We start from the raw sequence: 17,149 nt of genomic DNA on the forward strand, positions 1-17,149 counted from the left end.
AGCATTCCTTTTGTGTGTGTCCTGTTCTTTGTTACAGACCCATGACTGCATCTGCATACCTGTGAGTGTCACTCAAGGACCCCAAAATACTCAATAAACTACTTGCAAAATGAATCAAAAAACATGTCAAAAAAAAAAAAAAAAACCATGGAGTATGATCAAGTACACTTCATCCCAGATTTGCTGGGATGGTTCAACATACAAAAATCAGTAAATGTAATCCACCTTATACACAGACTGAAAGAGAAAAACCATATGATCACCTCAATAAATTCAAAAATCCACCGACATAATGCAACTTCCCTTCATGATAATCATTCCACATAGGTTAGGGAAATTAGGCAATTACCTTATATAGTAAAGACAACTTCTAGCATGTCACTAACCACCATCAACGTAAACATTGAGAACTGAAAAAATTCTCCTACAATCAAGAACAAGACAAAGATGTCCACACTCTCCATGCCTATTCAATACACTATGACAAGTCTTAACTAGAACAATAAGCCAACTTAAGAACAAATTGAAAAGGAAGACATCAAATCATAGAGATTTGCAGATGATACGAAAGTTTAAATAACTGAACATAAAAATTAAACCAGAAAACATCTACAGCTGATAAACACTTTCAGGGAAGTATCTGGATGCACAACTAATCCAAAGAAATCAGTAGCCCTCCTATACACAAAGGATAAACTTATCACCATGCATAAAACTCAAGTCCAAGTCCATCAAATATTTCAACATAAAACCAAATACACTGAACCTGAACAGAAATTTAGGGCATAGCCTTGAACACATTGGTGTGGTGATATTTTGTTTATGATCTAACCAATAAAGCTTGTGTGAAGATCAGAGTGCAAAGCTAGACACAGGAGTCAGCCATCCGGGCCAGGCACTGATGGTGCAGTCCTTTAATCCCAGCACTAGAGAGTAATGTAAGTCAGAAGGAGACAGGAGTGCAGTGTATTCAGTCTGCAGTCACTCTGAGGACATGATTGCCCCAGTCTTCATAGAGGTAAGAACTCTCTAGTGGTTGGATGCTTTGTTTTTCTGATCTTCAGCTTGAACACTAAAATCTCCTTCTGCGTTTTCATTATTCATGGTATGTATTGGCACAAGAGACAACTGTCTGAATAGAACATATTAACACAGAAACTAAGATCAACAACTAATAAATCAGACCCAATAATGTAGTGATTTATGAAATGAAACGTCTCTATAAGGCAGAGTGTAGTTGGAGATTTTTTCTATGTCTCAACTGGTCCCACTGCACCACTTTCTTTCCCACCTGCTGGGTCCCCATTCCAGCTTATGAAATAATTATTCAGCTGGAATATTACATTATAATTGTTTGGCGAATGGCTCATCCATATTACTGGCTAGCTCTCTGTTATAAATTAACCTATTTCTATTAACTTATGTAATACTAAGTGGCTGTGGCTTACCCACACCACTCAAGCATATTTCTCCTTTGGCAGCTACATGGTGGCTCCTGACTCTGACTTCATTCTCTCTACTCTGTTTGTATTTCCCACCTAGCTATAATTTGCTTGAACAGTGGTCAAGAGCTTTATTCATCAACCAATAAAAGAAACATATATCCACAGCATACAGAAGGACGTCTCCTATCAGCAGAGGTCACAATGAATTGGACAAAAGAGCACCTACAGAATGGGAAAAGTAGTTTTTTTTTTCAATTCCCCTCTAGTAGGGTGCTAATTTCCTAAACATATAAAGAAATTTAGATACTAGGTAACAAAACTAAAAAACAATCCAATTAAAAAGTTGTTCATTGATCTACACAGAGAATTCTCATTACAGAAACCTCAAGTGGCCTAGAAACACTTAAAGAAATGTTCAACTTCCTTAGCATTGAAAACTTCCTGGTATCAATCAAGGAGATCCTAATAAAGACTCCTAGTAATTGGGGAATGAATGCTGAATCGCAACTGCCCATAGATTGAAGCTGGCCAAGTCTTGCAGTGGTGGGAATGGTTTGCATTCAATTGAGTTCTTGCCCCAGAAATTCTCATAGAAATTCTCAGCCCAGACTGTCTGTTTCTATGACAAACAAATGGTCCCTTTGAAAATTGACAGTGTAGCCACATTGCTGAGGACAAACCCACACACAACTCATTGAACATGGAGAAGTCAAACTGATGCCTACAAGGAACCTTCACCCCTGTGTTCTAGTCTCTGGTACAGGAAGGTACTCTGGCTAACAAAGGGAAGGCTAACAAAATGGAAACTTGGACACCAATGTAGCTACAAAACATGTAACTAACATTCTGTCTGCAAAATATGCCAGGGCAATAGTGACACAGATATTTCAGAGTAGCCAGTCAATCTCTGATTTTACTTAAGGTCCACTCCACAAGAAGGAACCCACACATGTCCTACTTGGATAACCAAGTACCAAATACTAGATAGCCCAGAGTTATAGGGTAAATACAAACAATACTGGTCTAAAAAACAATAAAATATTTTCAAATGATTTTGAGATCATTTGAAATCAATGCCTCATCCAGTCATCATCAGAAGGGCTTCCTCTGGCAAATTATGGAAAGAGATGTAGAGTGCAACAGCAAGGTGTTATGTGGAGGGACTATAAATGGAGGGCTCCTTCATATCTCTCCCATCAGAGATCTGGAAACACAATGGAAGTGGAGGCTAAAGATTGTAAGAGCCACAGGAGATAGAGGACACCAGCTGGACAAGGCCCTTTGGATCAGCTATAAACAAGGCAAATATGAGCTCACAGAGACCAAAACAGCAAGTACAGGGCCTATCTGGATCCACACCAGGTTCTCTGAGTATGCATCACACCTATTGGCTTAGAATTAATATGGTTCTCCTGATTGAGAACAAGGGGGTGTCTTAATTGTCTGCCTGATGTTGGGACTCTTCTCCTGTTGGACCACCATGTCCATCTTTGATATGGTAGAGTTTGCTTTATAGTAGTATATTTTATTTTATTTGGTTGTTATCTCTTAGAAGCTTGTTCTTTTCTAATGAGAGACAGAAGGAGTGTGGATCTGGAGGGAAGGGAAGGTTGTGAGGAATTGGGAGGAGTAGAGGGAGGGGAACCATAATCAGGATGTACTATATGAAAAGGGAATTTAATTTCCATAAAAGAAAAAATACACTGTGACATAAAGACAACGATGTCTGGTGTATATTCAACAATTACTGAGTCAAGAGAATACAGTAATTAATAATCTCATATCTCATATTTCAATGGAAGAAGAGAGTTGATGTAATGAAACTCTACTTTCACTAACGAATGGCTACACTGCAAACCTCATTCACAAATCTTTTTCAGTCACAATTTTGGAGGCTGGGAGCTGATGCAACAAAATTTCATCTCTTTGGAGGACTGCATATGGCAGGGTGACAGAGCACCCAGTTGAGATAGGAAATGAGAGAGAATCTTAGGGTCCACGACCTCTATCAAATGTCTTTAAAATTGCTGTTACTATATGTTCTTTGACATTTTCATTAAATTTGTTTTCATCACCATCACAGAACAGAACAGAACAGAACAGACTCCCTGTGTTCTTCTCTAATATTCACATGTTTGTGTCATGACATGCACATGTGTGAACCCCCCACACACACACACATAAACATACAAACACCCACACACACACACACACACACACACACACACACACACACACACACACACACACACACACACACGCGCCCTTTTGAAAAGAAAGAATATAATCTGAAAAATTGGAAATTATATTCTAGAAGGTATTTGGATTCACAGGTGAAACCACCTGCAGTTGCCCATGTACCCAGGTGCACAGGTGCCCTGGTGCCTAGGAACATGAGGAATCCAGTTTGGACGGTGTTGTTTACTGTGTCCAGTGCCTTTTCTCAGCCAAGCACTGTGTCAACAAAGGACAAAATGATCCCACAGGCTGACAGAACACCCAAGAATCACTTGCTGGTGACCCATTTCTTCCTATGCACGCACATAATTCTCTAAAATATGATGTTCCTACTTGTATCCCCTCAATTGACTTGACTGAAAGAAACAGTGCACCCCATGTCCCTCACAGACAACACAGCTAGACAACAGACTAGATGTTGAGTTCCTTTTCACTAAAGCTGTCTTTGTTTGTTCCCAAAACTGTTTGGACATCATCTGCACAGTGTGTGGACATGTGGAGACAAGCCTGCCTCTTAGAAGAATGTGCCCCTAACTCTTCACAGAGGATTCCCCCTAGTAGCTGCTGGGAAAAGATGCCAATCAGGCAAGAAGCTATCCTGTTTGGACAGTGATTATGAGTCCAAAAGCCGTTAATATTATTGGAAATGTGTGGGGTTGGGGAACACCGTGTTTTTTTCCCTTTTTTTTAATTTGAATTAGAAACAAGTTTGATTTACATGTCAATTCCAGTTCCCTCTTCCTCCCCTCCTCCCCTACAACCTCCTAATTAAAACCCTACCTATCACATATCCTTTCTGCTCCCCAGGGAGAGTGAGGCCTTCCATAGGGGGTCTTCAGAGTCTATCGTATGCTTTGGAATAGGGCCTAGGCCCACCCCCTTGTGTCTTGGCTCAGGGAGTATCCCTCTATGTGGAATGGGCAGGGAACACATTCTTGATGGAAGGGCATCCATCAGGTAAGCAATGTAGGCACATTGGAAGACTCAAAGCACTCTTTCTTTCTTTGTCTTTTCTCCTGGTGTCCATGATTTTGGTCCCTAAATGTCCATATTTTCCTGAAGCCATATAGATTGCCCATTGACTTCCAGAAGGGAAGGCTTCTCCCTCTCACAATTCCATCCGTGTTATATACCCAAACATCACAAAGCAAGGAAATCCACTGAAGTCAGAAGTTGTTGACCAATTTAAGCTGGCTCCCCCAGCATTAACACTGCTGAAGGCCAAACCTCAGATCAGGCTCAGTAAGCCAGCAGTAGTTAGAAACGTTGAGGGCCACCATCAAGAAAGCAGGCAAAGGTGTAACCCCATAAGGATGCTCTTTCCAAGGACATCACCAACAACTTTCCACCCCACACCTGCACAGTAAATACTCTGTTCTCCATGTGTCCTGTGTTGCACATGTACCTCAGGCCAGGGCTCATCAGGAGACCTCACTATGAATGGGGATGATGGCACATAAGGTTAGTGTCTGTAGATGTCTCAGTTAGGGTTTTCTTGATGTGAAGTGACACCATGCCCGTTGCAATCCTTACAAAGGAAAACCATTAACTTGGGCTGGCTTACACTTCAGAGGTTTATTCCATTATCATCATGGTGGGAAGCATGGCAGAATGCAGGCAGACATGGTGCTGGGGTGTTATCAGAGACTTGTACATCAGGATCTACATGCAAATGGAAGAGATAGTCAGTGAGACACCAAGCCTGGCTTGAGCCTCTGAGACCTCAAAGCCCACTACCCATTGATACACTTCCTCCAACAAGGCCACATCTACTCCAAGAAGGCCACAACTCCAACAATATCACTTCCTGTGAGTCTATGGGGGTTATTTTCTTTCTTTTTCTTTTCTTCTTTTTTTTTTGGTTTTTCAAGACAGGGTTTCTCTGTGGCTTTGAAAGCTGTCCTGGAACTAGCTCTTGTAGACCAGGCTGGTCTCCAACTCACAGAGATCTACCTGCCTCTGTCTCCCTAGTGCTGGGATTAAAGGCGTGCACCACCAATGCCCTGTCTACAGGGGTTATTTTCATTCAAACAACCACAGCAGTTACACATCCCATTGATTAGACTTAATCATGACTGTTTGCATTCAAAGACCAGGTAGTCATTAAGAAAGGAGACTGTGCTGGGAAAGGTAGGTCTCAGCTTTAATCCCAGAATGCAACACCTGGAGGCAGAGAAATCTCTGTAAATTTTCTTCCACACTGGTCAGTTATGAAGTTCTGGGACAGCAACAGTTATGTAGAGTAACTCAAAACAACAACACAAAGAAAAATTAATGGAGACTCAAGGCAGAATTCTTTGGTTCTCCTATTGCATTCCACCAACTTTCATACCCATTAAGCATGTTCCAAGTTGTTTTTTCCTCAGAGTTTGCTATTCACATTTGGTCACATGTACACTGTGATGGCATAAAAATATAGTGTGTTTCTGTAGGGTTGAACACATCAGACACATGGAAATGGTGGGATTTGGTCCATGGTGCTGGGCAGGCATGATGGAATGTCACACCTCAGGGGCATTATTCATGTTCTTGATCCTTTCTAGAGAGGAACCCACACAGTGTCTGTCCTTCTCGGTCTTTAATTCCACCTGAGACAGGGAGTTTTATCAATGGCAGCCCACTTTGATTCACTTTATGTCTTGATTTTGGGGAACAATCCTTGAATGTGTATTGTATTTCTTAAGAACACTGGTGGGATTCTGCTTGGAATCTATTGTTTGTGTTTTCAATGCCAAGACTCAGGGCACAATTGTGAGGGATTTTACTTGGAATGGATTCTTTCAAAGTTCAGCCACATGGACCTCAGCCTGAAACACAATCTATTTTGTCATCATGAAAATGATATGACCATTTTCAAGATCCAACAGTCAGTGAGGTCATTATTATATATATATATATATATATATATAATATAATATATATATATGTGTGTGTGTGTGTGTGTGTGTGTGTGTGTGTGTGTGTGTGTATGTGTGTGTGTGTGTGTGTGTATGTGTACACATTTCACTTTATTTTTACATTCTAATTCCAGTTCCTACTCTCTTCCCTCTTTCTGCTTCCCCAACTTTCCCCTCATGTTCCACTTTTGCTTTTAGAGTGAGAAAGGCCTCCCATGGGGAGTCAACAAAATCCATCCCATCAACACCTTGAGGAAGCACCAAGCACCCCCCCATCTATGCTGAACAAGATATTTCTCCATAGGAAATGGGCTCCAAAAAGCCAATTCATGAACCACTGACAGATAGTGGCCCCATTTGCAGTGGCCCCAAACACTTCCCACCTCATCCAATGTCACCTGCATTTAGTGGGCCTACTGGGTTGTATGCAGGTTCCCCAGCTGTCAGTCCAGATCAGTGAGCTCCCACTACCTTGAGTCAGGTGTCTCTGTGGATTTCCTCATCTTGGTCTTGCCCCCTTAGCTCTTAAGCAGTCCCCCTCTGTTCAACTGGTCTTCATGATTTTAGCCCAGTCGTTAGTTGTGAATCTCTGCATCTATTACTATCAGTTACCAGATGAAGATTCTATCATGACAATCATGGTAGTCCTCAATCTGATTTACAGGGGAGGGCAAGTTCAAGTACACTCTACACTAATACTTAGAGTGTTCTCTGGGGTCATCCTTTATTCCTGGGAATTGCCCTGGTGTCAGATATTTTCCCAGTAATCCCATAATGGCTCCTCTCTCAAGATAATTTTTCCTTGCTCCCCACCTCTGCCCTTCACCCAACAAAACCATCCTGTTCCCTCATGTTCACCACCCATTGACCTTCATTCTTCCCCTAGCCCATACCACCATCCTCCATCTCAAGTTCCTGATTTACTCAGGTGAGCTTGTTAATTTCCTATATCCCCTTCCTAGGCAGATCCTTGTATGTCTCTCCTAAGGTCTTCTTTGTTAATGAGTACCACATACAATGAGGTCATTATACATACATACATACATACATACATGCATACATACATACATACATACATACATACATACATGCATGCATGCATGCATGCATATTCATGCTCAATTAACTTCATGATACATCCTCTGAGTGAATATATAGTGTGAGTAGTTTCACAATTTCCTTGGTTCTGAGAGAGAGAGAAAAAGAAAGAGGGAGAGAGAGAGAGAGTTGCTGTAATCTAGAGAAATCCTTTGTGTGATCATCAGACTGTAAAGTCTACTCAATGTTCCATTTCACCACTTGTGTGAAAGTACCCTCCACATGCCCCACACCAGGGCCACCAGCACAGAAAGAATAACATCTGGGGCTCAGGGAACAGGTCCACACAAGTGTTCACAGACACTTCTTTTAGCACAAGGAGGAAAGTGTCTGCCAGTCTGCACACTCTCACTGAAAATCCAATGTGTGTTGGAGCAAGTAGCCAGAGCCTGTCCTTGTCCACTGTATCTGTGCTTGTCACAAACAGGCTCAGAGCACCTTCAGTAAAGTTCTAATGTTGAGAAGGCTCTGATATAGTAAGCATGTCCACTACACTCTTGCTTCAGGCCTGGATCCTGTAGAATGAGGCTGGTCATGTGGCAGTCTCCATGGAGACCAGCTCTCTCTCCCAGTAACCTAGGCAACCACCTGCACCTTATCCTTCAAAAACATCTCTTGTTCTCCCAGGTTATTGACTTCCTCTGGCACAGTCATTTCAGGATGAGATTAACAACCTATACTTTGGCCACTGCCTCCTGTCCATAGATCTCATGGGTCCCCAAGCTGAGTCATGACATTTAAATAACACAGATCTACAACCTCTCATGAGAGAAAACCAGAATGGCTCAGTGGAGGAATTGTGTCTCTTTCAAAATGTCTAGGAGAGGATAGCACAGTGCAATCACACAGGTAAATCATGTGTAGCAATGAAATGTGTTGCAGTGGCATCACCATGACAACCCCAATCAAGGCATAATTAGAATCTCTCTTGTACACAAGGGTTTGAAACACACTTGAGGGTTTGGGAGCAGGGATAACTCTCCTAAGACACTGGAAACGGCTCGTGAAGATGCTGCCTGCTTTCTTGTGGATGTGAGAAACATATCCTGGTCTGCTCCTCTAGCTAACAGCCCACCAAAGAGAGTGGGTCAGGAAGTGGTAACACACTGTGGCGGGGGCTTCGATACTCAGGAAAGGGCTGGTATCATTTGAAGGTAAGTTGCCATCAATTAAAAGTGTACAGTTCATGGGTGGAGGGCCCAGTGGCTGGTAAAGTGTCTGGATCACAGGTGTGAGGACTTGAGGTGCATCCCCCAGCACAAACACAAAGCCAGACCTGGCAGGGCTTACAAATAATCCTAAACACAGAATAAGAACCATCAGTAAATGACATTGCCTGTCTTCTAATGGGACCTCACTTCAATCATCACAAGCCACATTAATTGTGCTGACAGGTTTACCATTACTGGGGTGTGGCACAGGCTAGGCAAGCACTGTATCCCTGACCCACACCATCCCAAACAACTGTATGGTTTTAATGATATGATATGTCCTCTACCTGTGAAAGGCTTGTCATACAACAAACAGACATCCCACCCAGCTTTATCACACCTCACAAGTCCGATATGTTGTCCAGAAGCTTAAACTTTATCAACATTAGATATAACATATGGAACTGTAAAGAACAACACATAAGCTGTTCATATCTAGACTTTGCAATTAAGCCACTCATTGCAATACACTCCTCAGGCATTGTTTCCAGTGCATTCCACAGTTCTGGAGGGTACACACAGGGACATTAAAGGAAGAAGGCTTCTCCTTTGGAATGAAGAGAGTGCAGTTACTAGCCACAGGCTTCACTTTAACAACTGCATGGGCTCACATTTTCCCCATATAGGCAGAGAGCTATTTCTGTGCAGCATGTCCTTTGTGAGGGGCATCCATGCCATTCGTTTCAGAATGAGAACAAGTCACATTCTTCCTCATCCAGGATGCTCATTATCAGTTTGGCGTTGGCTTGTTTGTTGATGTTGTGTGTTCTTTCATGTTCTAATGAAAACCACACACTTTCCTGGGCCACTTACCTTTCAGAAAAAGGAGTCACATTTTACAACCACATTTAACATGGAGACCCTAAAAGAGTGACTTGGAACCCAATCTTAATTGGATACATAAACTGTTCAGTATCAGGAGTTGACCCCCTGTTACTATTTAACATGAACTGGACATCAGACTTGACAGAAAACATATCAAAGTGTCATGAAAGACTCATGGAATTAGAAGTGGTGGAGAAAAACAGCAAAAGAGTACCAATACCATTGACCTCTTACTGCAAATGCAGACAAAAGCCAAGACTCCTTTGTGTGAATGCCATTGCTTTTTATAAACAAGTTATGAGGAGCAAGTAGGTCATCATATCAGATATTGTCCTCTCTGCTGCAGGCTGTAGAAATGGACCTCCTTCAATATCTGCTTAATGAGGGAATAAGAACCTTGATCTTGGCACAGATCCTCCTGGGAGAACTCGGGGATTTTGGAATTAATTTCAGGCATGTTCTGGTTTAAGCAGTTCTCTGGCATATTTTCTCCACCTTAACCCCTGGTTCTCACATTTCTTCTGCTCCTTCTTGATAGGGAGCTCCAGAGCTCCATGAGCTCCTAGGGTAGGAACTCATGGAGAACTCCAATTTGGGCTCTCTCTTTGCCTAGTTGTTTGTCTGTGTGTCTCTGCATCTAGATGAGCAGTATTTTAAACAAAGTCTAGCAGCTTCCCCTCACAAATGGGAAAATCTAGGAGGCATCATTATCTGGTGCATGAGCACTTCAGGCATTTGATGAACTCCCCAGTTTTGTATACCATGCTGCGTACAGTTTTTCAGGAGCTGTGGATATCCAGTTGATGATGGTGGATTGATAGGGTTTTTAAAGAACTTCTATTTATAGTCCAAGCAAGTGTAGGCCAAGGAAACACTCATGGTATGGAGGAAGCATGCCATTCCTTCTGATGCAAAAAGCGCTCTTTGATGAGACACGCAGAAGTGATGAAGAATGTAGAAAGGGAGAGTGGGACAAGAAAGAAAGATAACTGTCAGTGTGAATGAAAAGAGAAGAAGGTCTGGGGGAGTGGGCAATTGCTTACATTCTCCATTGGTAAATAAAATATTTGCATTTTAACAGACATAGTTTTTAAGCACTCTGCAATACCCCTCACACCCCTACCTCGCACCCTGCCTGTGGGGATCACTTAAGTCTCTTGGGCATGGGCTATGTTAAGTAGCACTTTGGAGATGCTGACACAAAACAGGACCTTTGGAAGATCAAGCAGTGCTCTTAACCTCTCAGCCATCTCCCCAGCCCATGGTGAGTTGCCAGGAGCTGAGGAATACTCTTGTGTTCTGTGTGTCAGGATCTCCTCAAAGTGCTCCTCTTAAATCACATTCCTCCATCCCAAAAACTGTGCTTGGGTGGGATTAATGTTTACCTCCCATACAGAAAAGACACTAGAGTGCTGAAAGAAACAACACAGTGTGTCGTACAAATGCTGGAGCCGGTACACAGACACAAGTTCACAAATGGTGGTGTGAGATATAGACACAAGCTTGCATGTGGTTGAGCAGGGCTTTAGAAACAAGCTTTAAAAATGGTGGGGTGGGACATAGACACAAGGTAAATGTGGTGGGGTGATAACTAGACACAAGGTCAAAAATTGGGGTAGGATATAGAGAGAAGCATAAAATTCTGGAGCTGTGACATGGACACAAAAACAAAAATGGCAGGGTGAAATATACACAGAAGCTCACAAATGTTGGACCTGGGACTTACACACAAGCAATGTGAACCAGGAGGTGACAACCCTCTTCAGGTCCATTACTTGGCTTATGAATGTGAGCACCTTAATTTGCATTTCCACCCATGTTCTGTTGACTGTCATTTCTCTGGTTTCTCAGTGGCCCCAGGATAGACTTTTGGGTGTTTCCCACTGTAAGGCAGCCTTTTCAGTATTAGTGAGTCATTCCAGAAGCCACAGAATATCATGTGGTCAACATTTTCATGTGTGTCAACAGGACAAATACGGAAAATCCAGTGGATGTGGCTTCAGTGAGAACTAAAAGTGAAGGAAGGGAGCTGCTGACATCCCAGATACCAATTCTGCTGCCTGCATGCTCCTCACACTTCCACCACTGGCCTTTTTGGGGTACTAGGGGCTGATTTTGGGTGTGGGTCTAACTTTCTGTGCAGATAGTTGGAATGGCTGTTTCAAAAATACATCATGCATTTGAAATCATTGAGTTCCTTGCAGCCATTGTTTATGTGACACTGTTATGTGTCCTAATTCTGTTGGTGATGTTGTCCATTGGCATGATAGTATTTATTATACATAATTGTGCTTGTTATATTTTAATATTATCTCTTAGAGGAGCAGAAAGGGGATGGATCTGGAAGAGAGGGGAGGTGTGGGGGAACTATGAGGAGTAGACAGAGCCTGAGCTTTGACCAGTTGGACTTGCAGAGGACACAAGGGAACTCACCTACTCATCTCTAATGAAATGCTTTTTTTTTTCCAAAGGCTTTTCTAAAACTGTGTTGTAGTTGGTGACTATTTTAAAGTAGCCTTATTCGTTAAGGTTCATTATGGTTATGCTTCATTATACCATTATAGATATAGGAGAATCAGCAAATACAGAGCATCCTTGATTTAATTAGTCCCTAAGATATTTTACCTTATACATTATGCAATGTTATAATCTATACAATGATGTAATTTACAAAAGTACATAATACTTCAAGAGCAGGATTTAGACACTGGCACACTGGGTATGTAGAATTCTCTTTCACTGAATCATATGTGTAAATTCATGCAATTACCACCACAATCAAGTTTCAACTCTGTTCCATCAGAGGGAGGCAATAAAAGGCAACCTAACAGGAATGAAGTATTATTAAGTGGTACCATGGTTTTTTACATTTGTTTGGTTTGTGGTGTACACACATGCATGGTTTCACATATGTGTCAGGGGTGTGATTTCTTTTCTGTTTTGTGTGTAGAGTCAGGTGAGATATCCACCATCCACATTTTGAATATCAACTGATGTTGTCATTGTAAGTGTCTTATTTATATGACCATAGTGTTTAGCTTATATGGGTGTAGCCTCCCCATCACATATAAAAGACACATTTTCATTGCAGCTGTCCTGATCCACAGGAGCTTATAACCTTCCTGCCCCATCTTTCAATATATTCCCTAAGCCTTTTATATGGGGGTTGTGTTGTAGATGTATTCATTGGGAATGAACCCAGTCAACTATTCTCAGCAGTTTGACCAGTTGTGCATTTCTATAATAGTCTCGCTCAGCTGCGAAAAGAATCTCCTTTGATGAAGTTGAGACATAATATACTCATCTATGCATATAAATATAAGTATTTAGAATGTACTTAGAAAGTGTCTAGGCAGTGACAGTAGTGAGCTCCCCTCTAGTGCCCATGGTCTCACTATATTCTAACATTTGTTTGTTTGTTATCAGGAAACACAAATGCAAGCATAAACAATACAAGAGTTGGAAGAGAGAATTTCAGGCATTGAAGATAATCTAGAGGAAATAGATTCATCACTCAAAGAAAATTTTAAATCCAAGAAATGCTTAACACAAAACATGCAGGAAATATGGGATACCATGTAAAGACCGAAACAAAGAATAATAGGGATACAAGAAGTTGAAGAAGTCCAACTCAAAGGCACAGAAAATAGATTCAACAAAATCATGGAAGAAAACTTTCCCAAACTAAAGAAGGACATGCCTTTGAAAACACAAGAGGCTTACAGAGAACCAAATAGACTGGACCAAAAATTTCATTTCACCTCTAAAAAGACACAGGCTGACAGGTAGGATATGAAAACAGAATCCATCCTTTTGCTGGATACATGAAAAACACCTCAAACTCACAGACAGACATTACCTCAGAATAAGTGTTGGGAAAAAATTCCAATCAATTTGACCTAAGAAACAACCTGGTATAGCTATCCTAATAGCTATCAAAATAGTCTTCAAACTAAAATCAATCAAAAAAGATAAAGAAGGGCATTTCATATTGAACACAAGAAAAATCCATCAAAAGGAAATCTCAATTCTGATCATTTATGCCACAAACACAATGGCTCCTGCATTTGTAAAAGAAACATAACTAACATTAAATCACGAATAAAGCCCCACAAACTAATAGTGGGAGACTTCAATACCCCATTCTCACTACAAAAACTTGTGGTAGTAACCAACCAATATCTGATTTGATTTAAGGCCCACTCCATGAGATGGAACCTATACCTGACACTGTGTGGCTGACCAAGAACCAGAGATTATATAGTCCAGGAACTCAGAGTAAAGCCAAGTTCTAATGTAAGCAATAAATGACTCTTAATGAGCTCCTGTCATATACATAAATCAGTGCCTTGTTTAGCCATCATCAGACAAGCTTCTTCCTGCAGCAGATGGAAATAAATATAGAGGTCCACAGCTAGACATTTCAGAGAGCAAGAGATGTTGGAACACCCTAAATGGGATGTCTTCATCAAGTTCTTCTCCTCAATAATTAGGGAACCCTGTAGAAGAGGAGGCAGAAGGGGTGTAAGCAACAGACGGGATGGAGGACACCAGGAAAACAAGGCTGTCTAAATCAACAGTATAAAGCTCATATGAACGCTCAGAGACTGAAGCAATCTACATGGGTCTACATGGTTCTCTCCCAGGTCTTCTGTGCTTATATTATGGTTCCACTTTAGGGTTCTTGTGGGATTCCTGACTGTGTGAAGTAGTAGTCTCTGATTCTTGTGTCCTCACCTTGTCTTTTTCCTTCTGATTGTCTTGATTAACTGTGATATGACAGGTTTGTTTTATCCTACTGTGTTATATTTTGTTATAATTTGTTGTTATCTCTTAGAATCTCTTATTTGTATTCTAATGAGAGACAGAACAGGAATGGATTTGGATGAGACAGAGGTGGGGAGGAATAGAGGGAGAAGAAAACATAATCAGATATCATATGTAAAAAAATGCCCATTTTAATAAGAAAGAGAAAAGAAAAGTCAAGTGTAATTCTGATAGTTCTACTTTGTATGTTACTTGGCCCTTTCCTTTTCAGGTTTCAATATTCATTCATTTTTCTATATGTTTTGTGTTTTGGTTATCATGTGTTATTTGGAATTTTTGTGGCTCTCTCCATTTGATATTCTGCATCATACCTGTTGCTTTTTAGGTTTATCTTTCTTTAGATTAGGGAAATTTATTTCCATGGTTTTATTAATATTTTCTATGGGTATGACCTGGGTTTCTTCTCCTTCCTCTGTAACTACTATTTGCAGGATTGCTCTTCTTATAGTGTCCCATATTCACTGGGTGTTTTGTTCTTGGGTTTTCTCCCTCCCTCCCTCCCTCCCTCCTTCCCTCCCTCTCCCTCTCTCTCTCTCTCTCTTCCTTACTTCCTTTCTTTCTATCTTTTTGGTTTTTGTTGAAACAGGGTTTCCTTGCATAATAGCCCTGACTGTCCTGGAATTCATTCTATAGACCAAGGCTGATCTTGAATGGACAAAGATGTGCATGCCTCTGCCTCCTGAGTGCTGGGATAACAGGAGTCCACCACCTCTGTCAACTGGATTTTCTTTTTTAAAAAGATTTAACATTTTTCTCCAACTTAGCTCTCCACCTCTTCTGCCTTGTCTTCAAAATGCAAATTTTCCCTCATTTGATTTTTCAGAAAATCTATTATTGTTACATTATGTTCATTGGTGTTTTACCTGTGTGTGTATCTGTGTGAGGATGTCAGATCCCCTTGAGTTGGAGTTACAGACAGGTGTGAGTTGCCATATGGATCCTGAGAATTGAAGCAAGGTCCTCTATAAGAGTAGCCAGTCCTACTAACCTCTAAGCTGTCAGTCTAGTCTGCATTTTATGTGCTTTTTCATTGTTTATTTACTTGCTTTTACATCCCAGGTTCAGCTGCTAGCCCCTCCGCGCCTCCCTGTACTAAATGGCCCCTTTCCCCTGTACAATGGATCTCTAGATCAAAAATTCATATTTTTACTCCCAAATTTACAACTAAAATTCTAGTGTATACCATTACTCCATTTGTTTGTGATAGTAATGTAAATGTTCTGGGAGTGATGAATAGATTTTGATTGGAAATAAGTCCTCCTTCATTATGTGGGACCAAAATCTGAAACTGTCAAAGTGTCCAAGATTCTGCGACTAAATAGATCCTACACCTACAGGAAAAACTACTACTATTGTTCTTTTAAATGACCATGGGTATAGGTATAAATTGCATCCTAATGACATACTGCTATACCCATACATAGATCAGTGCCTCCCTCAACACACATTGGAGAAGCTTTTTCTTGCAAAATATGGGTATTAACTTGCAGAGCCATGAATGGAAAATGTGCAGAGAGAGAGACCCTTTGGAGCACTCAATCCAAAATGTGAATTATTTATCAGATACTTTTTCAAGGCTCGAGAATGTATGTAGAAGAGGAGAAAAGACTGTAAGGGTGTGAGGTGAGAATGTGACTCAATGGAAAAAGTGTCTTTTGGATAAGGCAGGACCAATACACATGTGAATTCACCAAGACTGTGTCAGCATGCACAACACCTGTACAGGTTCAAGGCAGACTGAGAAAGGGAAATAGACACAGGGTCTTATTACTAACCATGTAGCTATTTGCAATTGATACCTGCTGGTGAAGGGAAAACCAGTTTTGAACAATGGTATGTCACCTGGTATATCAACTACACTCCAGGGTATGCCCCATGCTCCAGAATAGTTAACAAAAATAAAAAAAAATCTGAGAGGAGTTGGGGGAAGGGTAAAAAATTCTCAAAATATAGTGTATGGAAAAATACACCGAACAGGAAAAAGAAACAAACAAAGGAACCCTAAATCTAATGCAACATTATGCAAGAAGAAAAATATAAAACAAATCATGAAAAGACAAAAATACAAAACAACCACCCAAACAATGAATATCTTAGATTATGGTGAGACCATGAGCACTAGAGGGGAGCTCCCTACTTCCACTCCTTAAAAACCCTAAGTACAATCTAAGTGCTTATGTTTATATGCATAGATAAGAATATTAGCTCTCAACTTCATCAAAGGAGCTTCTTTTTGCAGCTGGTCAAACTGCTGAGAATAGCTGACTAGGCCCATCCTCAGTGAATACAACTACAACAAAACCCCCATACAAAAGGCTTAGGGAATATATTGAAAGATGGGTCAGGAAGATTGTAAGCTCCAGAGGACCAGGACAGCTGAAATGAAAAAGTGTCTTCTATATGTGATGGGGAAGCTACACCCATAAAATCTAAAAACTATGGTCACATAAATAAGACACCCACAATGACAACTTCAGTAGATATTCAAAATGTGGGTGGTGAATATCTCACAAGACTCAGCACCTAAAAAAAGAGAAAAGAAATCACATGCACACACTCATGCCAATACATGCAACTGTGTACACCAAAAAGAAACAAAGTGCAAAAA

The sequence above is a fragment of the Cricetulus griseus genome, chromosome X, assembly GCF_003668045.3.
Source record: "Cricetulus griseus strain 17A/GY chromosome X, alternate assembly CriGri-PICRH-1.0, whole genome shotgun sequence".
NCBI lineage: Eukaryota > Metazoa > Chordata > Mammalia > Rodentia > Cricetidae > Cricetulus > Cricetulus griseus.